This window comes from Centruroides vittatus, unplaced genomic scaffold, assembly GCF_030686945.1.
Source record: "Centruroides vittatus isolate TY-2023 unplaced genomic scaffold, ASM3068694v2 contig_5, whole genome shotgun sequence".
In the NCBI taxonomy this organism is placed as follows: domain Eukaryota; kingdom Metazoa; phylum Arthropoda; class Arachnida; order Scorpiones; family Buthidae; genus Centruroides; species Centruroides vittatus.
In genome coordinates, this window is record NW_027122286.1 from 1018771 (window position 1) to 1034334 (window position 15564).

Genomic DNA, 15564 nt, shown 5'->3' on the forward strand with positions numbered 1-15564 from the left:
TGTATACAAAATAAAAGAAAAATTACAGTGGACTCTCGATGTAGTGAATACTTAAGACAGCAAAATCGTCACTCTACCAAGAGAAAGTGCTTTATTGAACAATTAGGGCGAATCCTACTGAAGTAGAGAGCCAATTTAAATTCACAAACATCGAATGTATAATATTGTGGCATCTTGACTTCGTCGAGCTGCAATTTATAATCATCTTTTAATTTAAGAAATTACGTACAGGCTGGAAGTTTGTATATCATATCTCAGTTTTCATCTATTTAACTAATTCTCAAGATTAACGAAGGGCAAACAAATAGACAGCCGAACGGACGACGGCGGGAATGGATATATCTGCAATTTAAAAATTGCATCCAAATTACGTATGAAAAAACCAACAGGATAGGCTATCATTTGGTCCATAAGCAAAAAGAAAATGGCTTGAACATTGTACAACGTATTTGAACATCTTAATTAAGACTTAAAGATAGTCTGGAGGGAACATCTGTTAATCTTGAATATTTCCAGTAATGTATTTGTAATTATCCGAATTGACTGATACAGTAATTATGGAAAACATATAAATAAAGAATAAGCAAGGATCAACAAAGGACCCAATATAGTAAGCGATTGCTTACTATATCGAGTAGTCATTGTATTAAGAGTCCATCGTATATAAAGCCAATATAAAATGCTTATTTATTTTATTATTATAGAAAAAATTCCGATTGTCTAATAAAATGAAATTATAATTTATTAAAAAATTAAGTTAGTTAAAAATTTTAATTGTTTTATTTTTAATTTTTTAATTTTGACAAACAGAAAAGATTAAATTGTATTAAAAATATCCTGAAAATGTAAATAAAAACCAATGCTTCGAATTATAATCAATATTTTATTTAATTTAAAAATACATAAATAAATAAATAAATAAATATGTATTAAACAAAATAAATTTTATTTTGTGGTTAAAACAACAAACGTTTCCTAAAAATAAATCGCATTTTGATGATGAAATAAGAAGAAAATAAATATGAGTTAAACTATGTTTTTAGTTTTAAATAATTGACTTGATCTATAATTCAAATTTGTGGGATGTAACGTCTTTTCTGTAACATTATTTAATTCTATTCATGTATTTTTAAAGTGATACGAGTGATACGAACGAACTGTTCGGTAGTAACATTTATCTGCTGTAAGGCAACATTTACAAATTGAATTTCTGTTTTCTTCTTTTATTATTATTATTATTCTTTTTCTTACAATAAAATTTATATATTAAGATTATTTTTCACGTACATTTACAAATTTCTTTGAGGCTTTTATATAAATTTAAAAATTATTAAATTCTTTATATCTATTTCAATAATTTACATTTTTATGGAATTAATTAAATAACTTTCTTAAAAAATTAGAAAATTTATAAAATTTTTGTTATTTTCGTTTATTTTAAATTTATATTTTGCAATAAAATATTCATTTTATAAATTATCAAACTTTATCCACATCCTCCATACGTTGCATTTTTCGTGACACATAATTAGATTATTTCCCTAAAAATTACAGCCTTTCGTAACAATTTATTATACTAATTTTAAGCACTTATATTGTTAATTTTTGTTTATTTTTAAAATTATTATTCCTTTTTTTGCAGAAAAATAAGTAATTATAATAACAAAATTATATAATTTTATAACTGATTAAATTTTATATTTTTATTTCATAAAGGTGATTTTTTTTCTTTTATCAGAAATGATTAAGAAATTTCCTTTAAAAACTTAGGAAATTTTTTAAATTTTATATTAATTTTAAAGAAATTTTATTATTTTTAAATTGGTTTTTAGACTTTTTTCAGTAAAAACAATTTATTTAGTTAATTGAATTTTATTAATAATATATGCAGTTTATATATTTTTTAAAATTTCTTTTAAATATTTAACTTATTTTTAAAATTATGTAAATATAAATATTAAATAATAATATTTTAATAGTTAAAAAAAATCTAAATACAGTACTTTCTTTGAACTATATTTAAATAACTGTCTTTTGACATTTTATAATAAATTTTCTTAATTTATTTTCTAATGTTTATCTATTTATTTTAAGAAACAAAACTTAGAATATAAAAATTTTAATTTTAAAAAGTTTCTAGAATTATTTGTATTTTATTTGTTTATTTTAAATTATAAAAGTTCTTTACATCTACAACATTAACTCAATTTTCAGTGATGTTTTAATATTACAAAAATTTTTTAAAAAATATATAAATAATTATTTAAAGAGTAGGGAATCTCTCTTAAAAATAAGGGACATTTTCTATAAATTTTAAAGACATTTTGCATTATTTAAAAAAATAAAATAAAGTTTATAAAATGAATTATTATGTTTTTTAATTTAATTTTTGCGCGTGATATTACGTAACATTATTTATTGAGTTCAAGTTCATGCGTTAAAATTAATTAGTTCATGCTTTTTCATATTGAACATGCTCCGAACGGATAAAATTCGATTGGATCTTGTTAGTCACATGATACTCAACTGTTCAGGAGATAGCAGTCAACTCATTCTTCGCAGATCTATCCTAAGAGCAGGATTTTATTTCCTCTTCTACTGCTACAGGTAAGCTTTGTACTTCATAGAAAATTTAAAATAAAAAAATATATACTTTTTTAATAAATTGACATTAAATTTTATTAAAATTAAATCTCGAATTTTTCTTATTTCTTATTATATTTTAAATTTCTTCGCTATAAAAAAGTTTTTTTTAAAGAAAATTAAGATTTAATTTTATGTATAAGAAATTGTAAATTTTTATGTATAAAGCTTGAGCAATTTTTTAAATTATTTTTATAAATTATAAAAAAAATGAATTTCGTCGTTTTTTTAAGTAAAATTAATTTTAAAACTTATTTGTTTTTTAATTAATAAAAATATTACAAGTTTTAAGAATATAAATTAAAATTACGAAATTATTTACATTTAAAACTTTATTTAGGCTTATATACATTTAATTTTTGTTCCTAACTTTCCTTAATTATGAAAAAAAATTCTCTTTACTTTAATAATAATTTTAAAGTTTATTTTATAAGTATTTATAGTAAATTTTAATAAAACTTACAACTTCTAATCAATAGAAAGTCAAGTTTTATATGTTACAAGGTTAGTAAAGTTTATGAATTTTTTAAGAATTATTTTAATATTATTAAATAATAAATATATTAATAATAACAACAATAATTTTAAAATTATTCGCTATTTTTAATCTAATTATATATAATATAATTATATATAAAATTATTATATATATATATATTATTATATAATATGTATATAATAATTATATAATATTATAAATTAACACACTAAAAATAAAAAATTTTAGTTAAAAAACAAGTAAAAATTATACTCTTTCCATATGCATATGGATAAATTAATAAAGTAATGATTGTTCCTTGCCATTTGTTTGTCTTGTTTTGGCTCATAGAATCCTCGAAGTCGGAAATGGAAAGAGTATAATTTTTACTTGTTTTTTAACTAAAATTTTTTATTTTTAGTGTGTTAATATTACCACCGATCCCATTGGTTTTAATAATCGAATTTATATTATAAATTTTTTAAACTGTATACTGTATATTAAACTTTTCTATTGTGTTAATTTACTAGTGATATTAATTATGTATGTAATTTATGTTCTGATTCATAAATTTAGCTATTGTTATACGTTATAAATGTACACTTTCTTATATAAATCAAAGAAATGTGGGCAGTTTCTATCATAAACACGCACATAAAACATTACATTCACACTAGTTGTAATGGAGAAACGTAAACATTCCTTAATTTATAGGGACTAATAAACGTAAGTACATTAAACGAAATTATTAATCATATATTTTTTCTTGTTAAACTTTATAAACTTTAAAGATTTTTAAGAGATACATCCCGTTTCTACTCATAATAACCTTGTTAACCACTTGCTCTTCATCTTAAACGTCTGTTTAGCACATGTCGACATGCATTTTATATTGGAAGGTTATATATATAGACAAGAGCTATAATTGGAAGATGACAGGACATCAATTTATTTTCTAACTTGAAATTTTACTAACATAAAAGAATAACAGAATACGGAAATATCAATATAATAATATAGATAAATATATTGAAAAACTCATGTTTTATATAAAAGCATTGATACGAAAAATACAATAAAATAAAGTCTCTCGTAGGTCTTTACTTACTTCTAAATTTAGTAGCGATATAAGAAAAGTAGTAAAATGCAAGGTTTTTATGATAGATTTAGGTTATATTTAACTTATAACACTTTTAATAAAGTGGCAAAGTTGATCCGCGGATCAATTTCTTCTTCAAAAAAGCAGCAAATTTACTTTATATAAATAATTTTTTTAAAGAAATGACTTCATATAATTGTTTTTTTATAGTACTCACTTGTTACACATTAGGATAATATATTTTTATTATGAAGTTATATATGATAAATCTTATTGTAGAAGTATTAAAAGTAAGGTAAGAATTAATGCAGGGTGTTGCAAGTCCCATTGCCACCTTTTATATAATTAATTACTATCAAATATATTATACATATTCACTTAGTATTAATTATTTTTACTTTATTTATGATATTTCATTAAACAAACACTCACCCAATTAGAGAAGTCACTCTTTAATGGAAATGTAAAGAATAAACAAAGAAGAGAAAGACTTCCAAGAAGTGAGGAACAATGCAGAAATGTTGTGGAGTATGTTATGACATCACCAATGAAATTAACGCGTATCGGAGCTTGAAATCCCCAGTCGATAATACAAAAATAAATTATTTGTGTTTATCAATTTCACATAGCTGTAATTAAGATTTTGTGATCACCCTATACAAAATCAATCAAACTCAATTAAGATAATGCTCCATTCCCGAAGTGTAATGTGAATTTCCACATCCTGGAGTAATTTGTGTGTGTTTATATGTATGTATTAATTGTGCACGCATAACAGCGTGCACAAATGATGAATAAACCAACGGTTTTTCAACGTTAATAATAACAGAAAATTTACCTTTTCATTGGCAATTTTTTAAATTATTCATTGTCTGTTATTGTTTAGCATCTAAGCAATATGCCTTCTCGCTACGCCTCTGATCTATTTTGAATTTCAATCGAATGAAAAAAAAACGTTTATTTAATTAAAACAAAATATATAATAAAAAAATAAATAATTTATAAGTTGTTTTCTTTTCAATTAAACTTTTTATTTCCTATAAAATAACCTTTAAATAAATTCACTTTAAACTTATATTATTTGTAATCTTAGACTAAGGTAATCCTCTTTTATTTTCTCATGTATCAAGCATTCTATCGAAATAAGTAGGAAAAAGTTGCTCAACTCAGAATTCTTCGGGAAAAAAAAAAACCTTTTCTTTATATATCAAGTGAAGGTTAATCCTTTCTCCAAAGACTTTTTTCCAATTTTAAGAATTAGTTTGAGTCATTGGTACAATTGGAATTTTATTTACATTTTAGAATGATTAGTTTTCAAATTAATTTAATCAATTTATTTTTAAATAAGTATGATTTAATTTTAATTTATAGTGACAATGTGTATGCTTTACAAAAAAATTTTAAAATATTTTTATATAAGAGAATTTTATCTGAAAATTTATGATAAATTTTACTCATAATAAGTGTATAAAACTAAATGTAAATAGATTCATAACAGTGATAAATTAATATCTTGTATGAAAACTTTGTTTTATTTCTTTTTTGTTGTTTTTATTTCAATTTTTTAAATGCTAATAAACTTTATCATCAAGATTATTCATTTACCCTTGTTTAATGTAGTCATTACAGACTTAAAAATCTTAAAAACAAAACTGAGTAGCGTATTGTTCGTTACATAATTGAGAGTTCGAATACTGCTTCGGGCCTGTATATTTTTTATGCTTTTTAAGGAAAATTTATTTTTTAAAGAAGGTTTTTAACACCGTTTTATGTGGCCACTGTCGTTAAATCAATGTTCACAAACTTTTATTCATAAGAAATTAGAATACAATATAATACTAATTATTCTATAGTTAATCAGCAAACTACTAAAAAAAAAATAAGGTTCTTATAAGAAATATTTAATTCGTAATATTTTTTAAATAAAGTAATAAACTTAATCATTGATTTAATTGTAATTTAACTTAAAAAATGTGCAATGTTTTTTCCATAATTTAAATCAATTGTTAATTACGTATCGTAACATTTAGGTTCTTTGATTTTCCATTAAAAATTTATATCTGAATTCTTTAATTTAAAATAAATAAATAATATAAGAGCAGTTTACTTTTAACAATATTTAGATTTTTCTTTAAATTACTTTCAAGGCGTAATATCAGCAACGTATAAATTTTCAGAATGAATTTTAAAGTTATATCTCGAAGAATTTTCAAACTGGAACTTTTTAGAAATTACATAAGATTTAATAAACTGGTAACAAATTTGCTGCAATATAACCTGGAATATATCAACAGAAGAAAGAGCATAGGTGAGAGGCAGTTGATAAATATTGAACAAGTGTCATTTCTGTTTAATTTATATTCTTGTTTGAATTTTTCTATAAATAGAAATAGTATTTTTCCCCTTATCAATACATGAATAATTTTTACAACAGGATGAAACTATGTCATAAAAAAAGAAAAAAAAATGAAGCTGCGTGTTATACGTGATATGAAACAAAACAACATTCATACTCCTCTCTATTCATTTTTTGTCGATAGTTTAAAAATATTTTAAACTGGAATAGCTTAATTTTCATCAAATAGGTTTCAACAAAATTTTCGTAAAAGATTTTAATATTTAATTTGCATTTTATTTTAATTTATTGACTTAGAATTAAACTGCATTAAAATTGATTATAGTACATTAAAGTTTAAAGGCAAAGTTTATAATAGAAAATATATTAATATGTTTATTTTTTGCTGTTATTTTTAAGAAAAAGGAAAATATTAAATGACGAAAAAATATTTTTATTTTTTTGAAATAGAAAAGACCATTAAAACGCTTTTAAAATTAGTTTCAAATTCTTCAGAAAAGTTTAGAAAAATAAAATTGAAAATTCAATATTTTGTGAACAAATTTTGTCTTTTATCTATCTATTTCTTTCGTTTCTTAGGTTATATATATATATAAACGGGAAAAAAGAACTGTTTTAAAAATAAATATCATCATTAAAATACTTTTGTCTAATTTTAATTAATTTTTCATTATACAATATTAATATTAACAGCTGAATATGAAAATATATTCTTTTTTTTTCATAATCTTTCTTAAAAATGAAAAGAAAAATGTATTTTACAGAAGAAATATTTCTATTCGACTATACATACATAGATGAGTCTAGCTGATTTGTCCCTTCACACGCTGTACAAGGCAATAACAGTTTGCACTGGCGAAATCGACCTTTCTTCGTAGGCTACCATTCACCGCAAAGTGTAAATAGTTAAAAAGTCGTCTAGCGGTGGCACAGCATAATTAAAATGAAAAAATTACATTTAATATATGTAATTTTTAATCATCTATGTATGTATAGTCGAATAGAAATATTTTTTCTGTAAAGTCATATTGGTCCCGGCAATTTTATTAAAAATGTATTTTATTTATTTATTTTGTAATTTTATGAAATAAACATTTTTAATGTTAAAATTTATTAAGTAAGTTTATGTAATTTTGAAAAAAAATTACAATTATAAAAATATTAAAAGAAAATATATTTATTAAAGTTATCTTCAAATTCTTAACATTCTTGTAATTTAAGAAATTAAATTATTATTAAAATAATTACAAAAATATTTGAAATGATATTAAATTGATTAAGGATAAGGGCATATTAGATACTATTGAATTAAAACAAAGAAAAATTTGCTAATTTGTAATTAATAATTACAGAAGAATATTTTAAAGACTTTTTTAAAATAAATTTTAAATTTTGTTAAAATAATAAACTAACATCAAAATTACATTAATTTATATAAAAAATAAATTTAATTTTCTTAATATCTGTGATATTATACATCAACAACACGTAAATTAAAGGTAATTATTGGATCAAAATTAGGTAATTTTTACTTTAATTTCTTATATAATACAAAAATATTATTTTATAATCTAGTTATAATGTATCTTACAAATTATTAATATTATAAGTTATTAAGTATATTATACAAATTAAAAATAATTAAAAAATTAAACATAATTATGTTTTTCTTTAATTTCGATTTTATTTATAATTTAACAATTAAAAAAGAAATTTATTGGAAAATTACTTTATTCTGAAATTTATTTTAAGTTTCCTTTAAGTTTTTAAGCACGATTTATGTTATATAAGCTTAAGTATAGATAGAGAACAAGAGAAAAAGGCAAAGTTGATGAAGATTAATTTGGTTTTTAAATTAAGCAATAAATTATTACAATTTTATTATAAATCGTAAAATATTTTATTAGACGTCAGTTTTTAATCTAAAAAGGAATAATATATTAGGAATAGAATATTAGGATTCTTTTATCTTATCTAATGCCAGAACTTGGCAGAAACTTTGATAATTTGCATGCATTCTCTCATAACATTTTCTTGCTGATAGTGAAGAATAATATTATAAATAGTAATTTTGATATAAACTGAGAATTATTATTCGTTGCTCTTTGCTAATCTTTCAGTAATTAGTCTATATCTAAGTATTGAGTAATCTGCCTTTATACTAATTACTCTATCTTTATGTGATGTATTATTATTTGTTTTATTTTTAATTGATGTTTATTTCTTAGACCAAACAAAATTTTCAACTCTTTTGAAATAATCTATATAAAATATTCACAAGAATATATTTTAATAAATCACTTTCTAATACAAAACTGTTCTTATTAAACTCTACGATTATTTTTACTGATTATAAATAAGCATACGTGACTATAAATAATAGAAATATTACTGATTTCTCAACAATTAAATATACAATAACGTTTGATAATAGACGGCCAAAAGTTAGCTAATCAAAGACCGGCGATTTTACAGGTTTTTTTGTACATTTTTTAAAATTCTTGTTAATTTTCCAAAAGTAATCTTTCTCTGTTATCTCTATATTTAAGTAATTAAAAAATTAAAATGTGTTAATTTTACTAAGAATAAAATAGTAGATAAAAATGAGCAGCTTAGAGATAATTTTCATGGATTTATTAATAAGAACACAATGAAGGAAAATTATAAATATCTTTTCTTTAATGATAGTTTTAGTTATTTTATTTACTTCATTACATTTACATAGCCATACATTTTCATTTTATGTAATTCATTTACTTTACATGCTTTTTGATTCTTGTTATTCCCCGTTCATATTTTCTCCGTCCAGTTTATCAACTCTGTCTTCATTTCCTGTAATCTGTTTATTCTAATTATTAAATTTTATTTTCGTGTTCTTTAACCCTGGTTATTTTAGTTATTATATTCTAATATTCTCCACCCTAGTTATTCTAGTGATTACACTTTGTTTACATGATTTCTGATCCTTATTATCGTAATTACAGCATCACATTTTTGCATGTCTCCTATAGCCTACAGTTAGATACTTAGACTGTGATAAATAGACTAAGTATCGCTCATTCTGGTTATTCTATTTATTATATTTTTAAAAATGTATTCCTAGTTATTCTTCTTATTGCCTCTTATTTACAGCCTGCTTATTTTATCTGTTATTTTCCTATTTACATACCTTCTGATCTTGATTATTCGACTTGTTTATTGCATTCTTTCTACATACCTCTCGTCCAGTTATTATACTTTATTTACATGCCTCTTGTTCAACTATTCCTTTTATTACATCCTATTTCATGCCTCCTGATTCTAGTTTAAATTTCCAAATTAACTGTCACACCTCCTTAACTTTTGAATTCAATTAACTCAATTTACTTTTAAGATATTTAAATATCGTGACTCCAACGTTTAAATCACCTTAAAAATTCTGTTCTATCGATTTTATTAAACATAAAATTTCCATTTCATTAAACATAAGTAAGGAACAGAAAAATCTATCCGTACATCTGTTATGGTCAGACATCATTTTAATGACTTTAGTTTAAAAAAAATTATTATTATTCTGGTGAGAATTTAAATGAATTTTGTGCGTGATTGCCCCCTTAACGTTTTATAGAAAGATTTTTCGGAATCTTGTCATCCTGTGAAGTTCCTTCCTGTGTTGATTGACGGATGAAGAATGAGGTCATCCTATTGACCTTAATGTATTGCTTTCTACAGAAACTTTCCTCCTCTTTTCATCAAACTTACTGAATAAGATTTATATAACTTTGCATTTATTTTTAGAACATATTTTACTATTTATATTTAGTTTTTTTTAAAATATATTCGTCATTCTTAATATATTTTACATGTTTACTGTTAAAATTATTCATGTTATGCAGATAATTCTCTTACCAAAATGTATAATAACATAACACTACGCAGGATCTACACATAAAACAACAATGGAAATTAATTATAAATTAATTTATTTCTTAAATGTTATTTAAGAATTATTTATTTTACAAAATAGATTTATCTTAAATGAAATTTTAAATTTAAATTATTTATTGAAATGAAGGATAGTCCAAAAATCAGTTAATATTAGTGCTGCTATACCAGTGCTATTATATGCAAATAATTTATTACTTATAATCCTTACAAAATCACTCAAAATAAAATTCTTTTTGTTTAATACACAAATTACAATACTTTAACAAATTCAGTTTGTTTGTTATTCACATTTACAATTGTAAATGGAACATACTAAACATAACGTTGGTGGCGAACGACTCAACAGACCTCGTCTCGAGAAGCCTCAAAAATTACATAACAAAAAGATAATATGCCTCTAAAAAGTGTATATTATAAATAAATAATTTATTATTTAAGGATTTTATTCTTTTTAATAATAAAAGAAAAACACTTTTGCATAAAGGACAGTTTTAATAAAATTGCGCCTATGGCCTCAAAGGAACATAATCCACTACTGCATAATGTTGTTAATAAATTCAAAAATCCATTAACAACGTTATACATCCACCCTTTATACATCAATTAGATTAATACAAATGAGGTTTTTAAATAGTTTAAATATATTATCTGTATAATATATATTTATATAGAATTTTTATATAGATTAATACTAATAAATTTTTCAATTATACACAATTTGCATTCACCAAAAAAGGAGGCACTCAAATCGCATTATTTACATTGACGGCTTTAGTACAATTGCAATTATATAAAAAGAGACACAAAGTTTACGCCTTGTTTTTAGATATTGAGAAAGCGTATGACTCAGTGGTTATTGCAGTGCTACTAAATAAATTGAGTAATTATAAAGCAGATACGTGTATGATTAGAATAATAGACCAATTGTTTGGACACTACGAAGTAATAATAAAGCAATATGACAAGAAATGGCCATCATTACAAGTGAACAGAGGTCTACTACAGGGTGACCCATGGTCCCCACATCTTTTTAATTTTTTCCTATCTGATATAAATGAATGTTTTGAGATAGATGATGATTTTTATATAGATGGCCAAGTTATTCATTCCATAGCATATGCTGATGATATAGTAATAGTAGTACCCACAGCAGCAGAACTCCGTAGAAAAATCAGAAAAGTTCAAGAATATTTTGATAGACTAAAATTAACGATTAATCCAAACAAGTCATCAATCATGATATTTCGAAATGGTTCCAGACTTGCGAAAAAAAGTAAATCATTTTACCTGAACAAAGTACAACTTAAGATAACACAAGAAATCAAATTTTTGGGAATTTTACTGACTCGTACATTAACCTTTGAAAAGCAATACAAAGAAGCCGTTCATAAATCAAATCGACTGATAAATAACATGGTGAAACTTTTTGCTCAAATCAAGTTAAAAAACATATATAGCCATTTTAGATTATTTACTTCCATAATTTTTAATGCGGTAGTCTACGCTTCACTAATTTGGAGTCTAACAACATATAAAAAATTTGAAATAATCCAAAACAAATTCATTCGATGAATTTTTACTCTGGACTATAACGTAGCTGGTTTTGCACTAAGAATAGAACTCAATAGATTCAAATTAACTCCCTTCCTTGTAAAAAGATTTACTAACTTTCTTTATAAAATCAATGACAATGGCAACCTACCAACAAAATTCTTATACTTGCTGTATAAAAGATCTTGTCAAAATCCCCAAAAAAGTTCCTGGATTAGCCAAATGAGAAATATTGTCAACGAATATGGAGTCTCTATAACGCCATTGCTAGAAAATCTAGAAATTAGCGACTTAATTAGAAAGCAACTAATCCAAAATACATTGGAAATTACTTTAGCTCAAGACATTGAAGAAATGCATAGGAGAAAAGAACCTAAATGGTATAATATTATATTGGATTACCCTTTTAATAATAATTATATGTTATCTAATATGCCATTTACAATCAAGAAATTTTTTATGCAACTTAGACTAAATAGCAAAACGATAATAGTTAATAATAGAATTTACGAATTTACAAAAATGACCTGTCCAAAATGCCAAGAATTATTTACCAAATTTCACATGTTCTGTGAGTGTATAATGGGGACTCGAACTAAGAAACAAAGCCAACCTAAATCAGCTAAATTCCCTTAAAGAAGAAAATCAAATGTATCGTTTATTTCATGAAGCAAATATTGTAGTGACTTATAAACTATATAATTATGCAAAAAACTTTTGTAATCATCCTGCTTAAAGTTATATGTTCTAAAACTAATCCTACAAATGAATATAATACAATGAATCGATGTTACCAATGTTAATATTATTGTTATGATTTACGTAATTCAATGTTATAACACCCTGTAATAACAGGCTGCAGCCTAATATGACTAATAAATTTATTATTAATTATTATTATTTATTATTTATTTATATTTTATGCTCGTTAAATTACTTTTTTTACAGTTTTTCGTGCTTTAAATTAATGTAACTTTCTGAAAATTTAAAATGTGCATATTTAATATGTAAAATATACCTTAAAAAATGTAAGACTGGCGTGCTCCACTATGATAAATATTCATAATGTTGTAAATATTTTATATATTAAACTACAGATCAGCAAAATTTAATCCATAAAAATAAATAATTCTTATGCTTTTAAATTTATTTTTTTTTATTTTAGATTTTGTAACTTTTGATATTTTTTAATATTTAAAGAAAAACATATTTGGAGTCCAATAATATAAAATAAAATAAAAAATTTTAAAGCGAAGTTTAAATTTAAAAAATCTTAATTTCTCTAATTATTAATATTGATATAATATTCTGCATTAAATAGTATTTAAATGATGCTTTTAAAAATATCTTTTAAATAAGATTTTAATATTTTTTTAATATAATTTAGTTGCTTAAATATTAATTTATATTGAAAAAGTTATTAAAATCTTATTTAAAAAATACTTTTAAAAGTGTAATAAACAATCTACAAATTAAGAAAATAAAATTTTAAACTAAAAAAATATGTGTAATTTATCCTAAATTAATATTTGTATATTATTAAAATTTAGATTTTAGTTTGTTTATTTAACTATTAATATTGATATAATATTTTCCTCTACTTTAAATATTAAAAAAAATACTTTATACAGATTTCTTTAAAATAAAATTTTAGTAATTTTCTTCTATTTTATAATCATTCTTTTTTAGATAAATTCCAAAGGAAGATGCACAAAAGATTTATTAACATCAATTCCTATAAAGTAAACAATGAGTTAAAAGCTAATGACAGTGTCTGATCTTTACTGATTTGATCACAAAGTAGCTTAGATAATGCATGGTAACTATTTAATCTTGATCTATTTGCCGTAGAAAAGTATGAATTGATTATGTCACATAATACATTGTTATTTATTATTTTAAAGAATAAATATCATTATCCTGCATCATTCAATTTGATTATAGTGAAGAATGAAGTTTCTTTTATAAATTTCATATTTAATTTTTATGAATTTAACAATTTCTGCATTAAAAATTTCTATTTAAAACTTTTCTTAAAAATTAAAAAATTTATATTACATTCAAGCATTTGAGTGATTTTATTGTTTATTTATTGATTATTTAGAACTATTTTTCTAGCAAATAAAGAGAAGTTATTGTTAAAATTCATACCTTATTTTTTTAAAATTTATTGTGATTTTTTTATAAAATTTTAAGAGAATTATTTGTAAAATAATTAAATTTAAGATTAAAATTATTATTTTTAAAAATAATCAATAATTTTAATGTATTTTAAAATAAATACTTAAAATTTAATAATTTATTATATTTTAAACTTTATTTTGATGGGATTTTTATTTCAAAATTTAAAATTTAAATAGTTAATAGCTAAATAATGTACAGTACATAATAATATAGATGTATAGAAATTTAAAAAATATATATAGTTATTTTTCATTGTTATTTTAGAATTTTTTACTATTAAATTATTCAGTCTCAGTTAAATTCTTATACATTATAATCTCTTATAAATATATTCATTTTTAATGTATTTTATAATTTGACAGATAAATCTTTAATTGAGTTTTTAGTTACTTGCAATACTAACCATTTACAATAATTACTTTTAGCTTGACAGAATTAAAAGATTTTCTCCCATCTAAATAATTAATTTTAATTGAATGACGATCTATTAAAGACAAATAAATATATATTTTTTAACATAATGAGAATTTATTTTTCTTTTTTTTTCAATTAGCTTAAAAATTCAGAAAATATTAATGCAGGGATGTTACATATTTTCTGTTATTTTTGTTAATGCATTCAATGAATGTAAATTATAATTTTCCAATAAATTAAGTAAAAATTTATGTTGATAATTAAATATTTTGTTTAAAATATTTAATTATTTTTAATTTTTATTCCTTAAAAATTCTTAGATATTCTTAATTAAAATTACTGCATACTTATTTGTAAAAATCATATATAATATTTTTACCTTTAAGAATAATTTTATAATGATTTAACTTAATATTTAAAACTTAAAAAAATTAAATTTTAACTTAATCAATTATTCTTTATGATATAATAAAAAGTATACATTTTGCATAACTTTTTATTATTATTCATCTTATTGAAAAAAGATAACAATAAGTTAAAGAAACAGTGTTTCTATTTTACTATACTTAACTATAAATGAAATTAAAACTTATTTTAAAAAAACCTTAAAAAGTTGTTAGAGTAACTTAAAATTATGTGGAAAAGTTTTGCAAGAATGTTTTTATCTTGTAAGAACTTACTCAGTTTTGGCAGTGGACAGTATTTTTCTGTTACACAAGAGGCGGAGAAATATTGTCAACTACCTTTTTTTTTCTTCTTCTTCTTCTTCTTCTTCTTTTTACTGCCTTACAGTTTCTATTCTTTCTATTTCTTCACTTTCTCTAGTTTCCTTTTCTTGTTTTTTCTCCTAAATTAAACTAGTCTAAGATTATTTTTCTGACATAAAATCCACACTTGTACTGTACATCCTCA

The 15564-nt window shown here is 22.1% G+C and overlaps 1 protein-coding gene across 2 annotated transcripts in view; it reads left to right on the forward strand.

The window, feature by feature from the left end:
- Positions 1 to 2454: 2454 nt before the first annotated feature.
- The window catches only part of LOC136978212 (allatostatin-A receptor-like), a 74504-nt gene continuing 61394 nt past the window's right edge, over positions 2455 to 15564 (forward strand). Inside the window, exon 1 of one of the 2 annotated variants that reach the window (XM_067273870.1) lies at positions 2455 to 2607. The gene's annotated coding sequence lies outside the window, so the exon portion shown is untranslated. Of the gene's footprint in view, positions 2608 to 13851; positions 13874 to 15564 lie in introns of those variants that run through there. The other variant, XM_067273871.1, reaches the window with a different exon arrangement.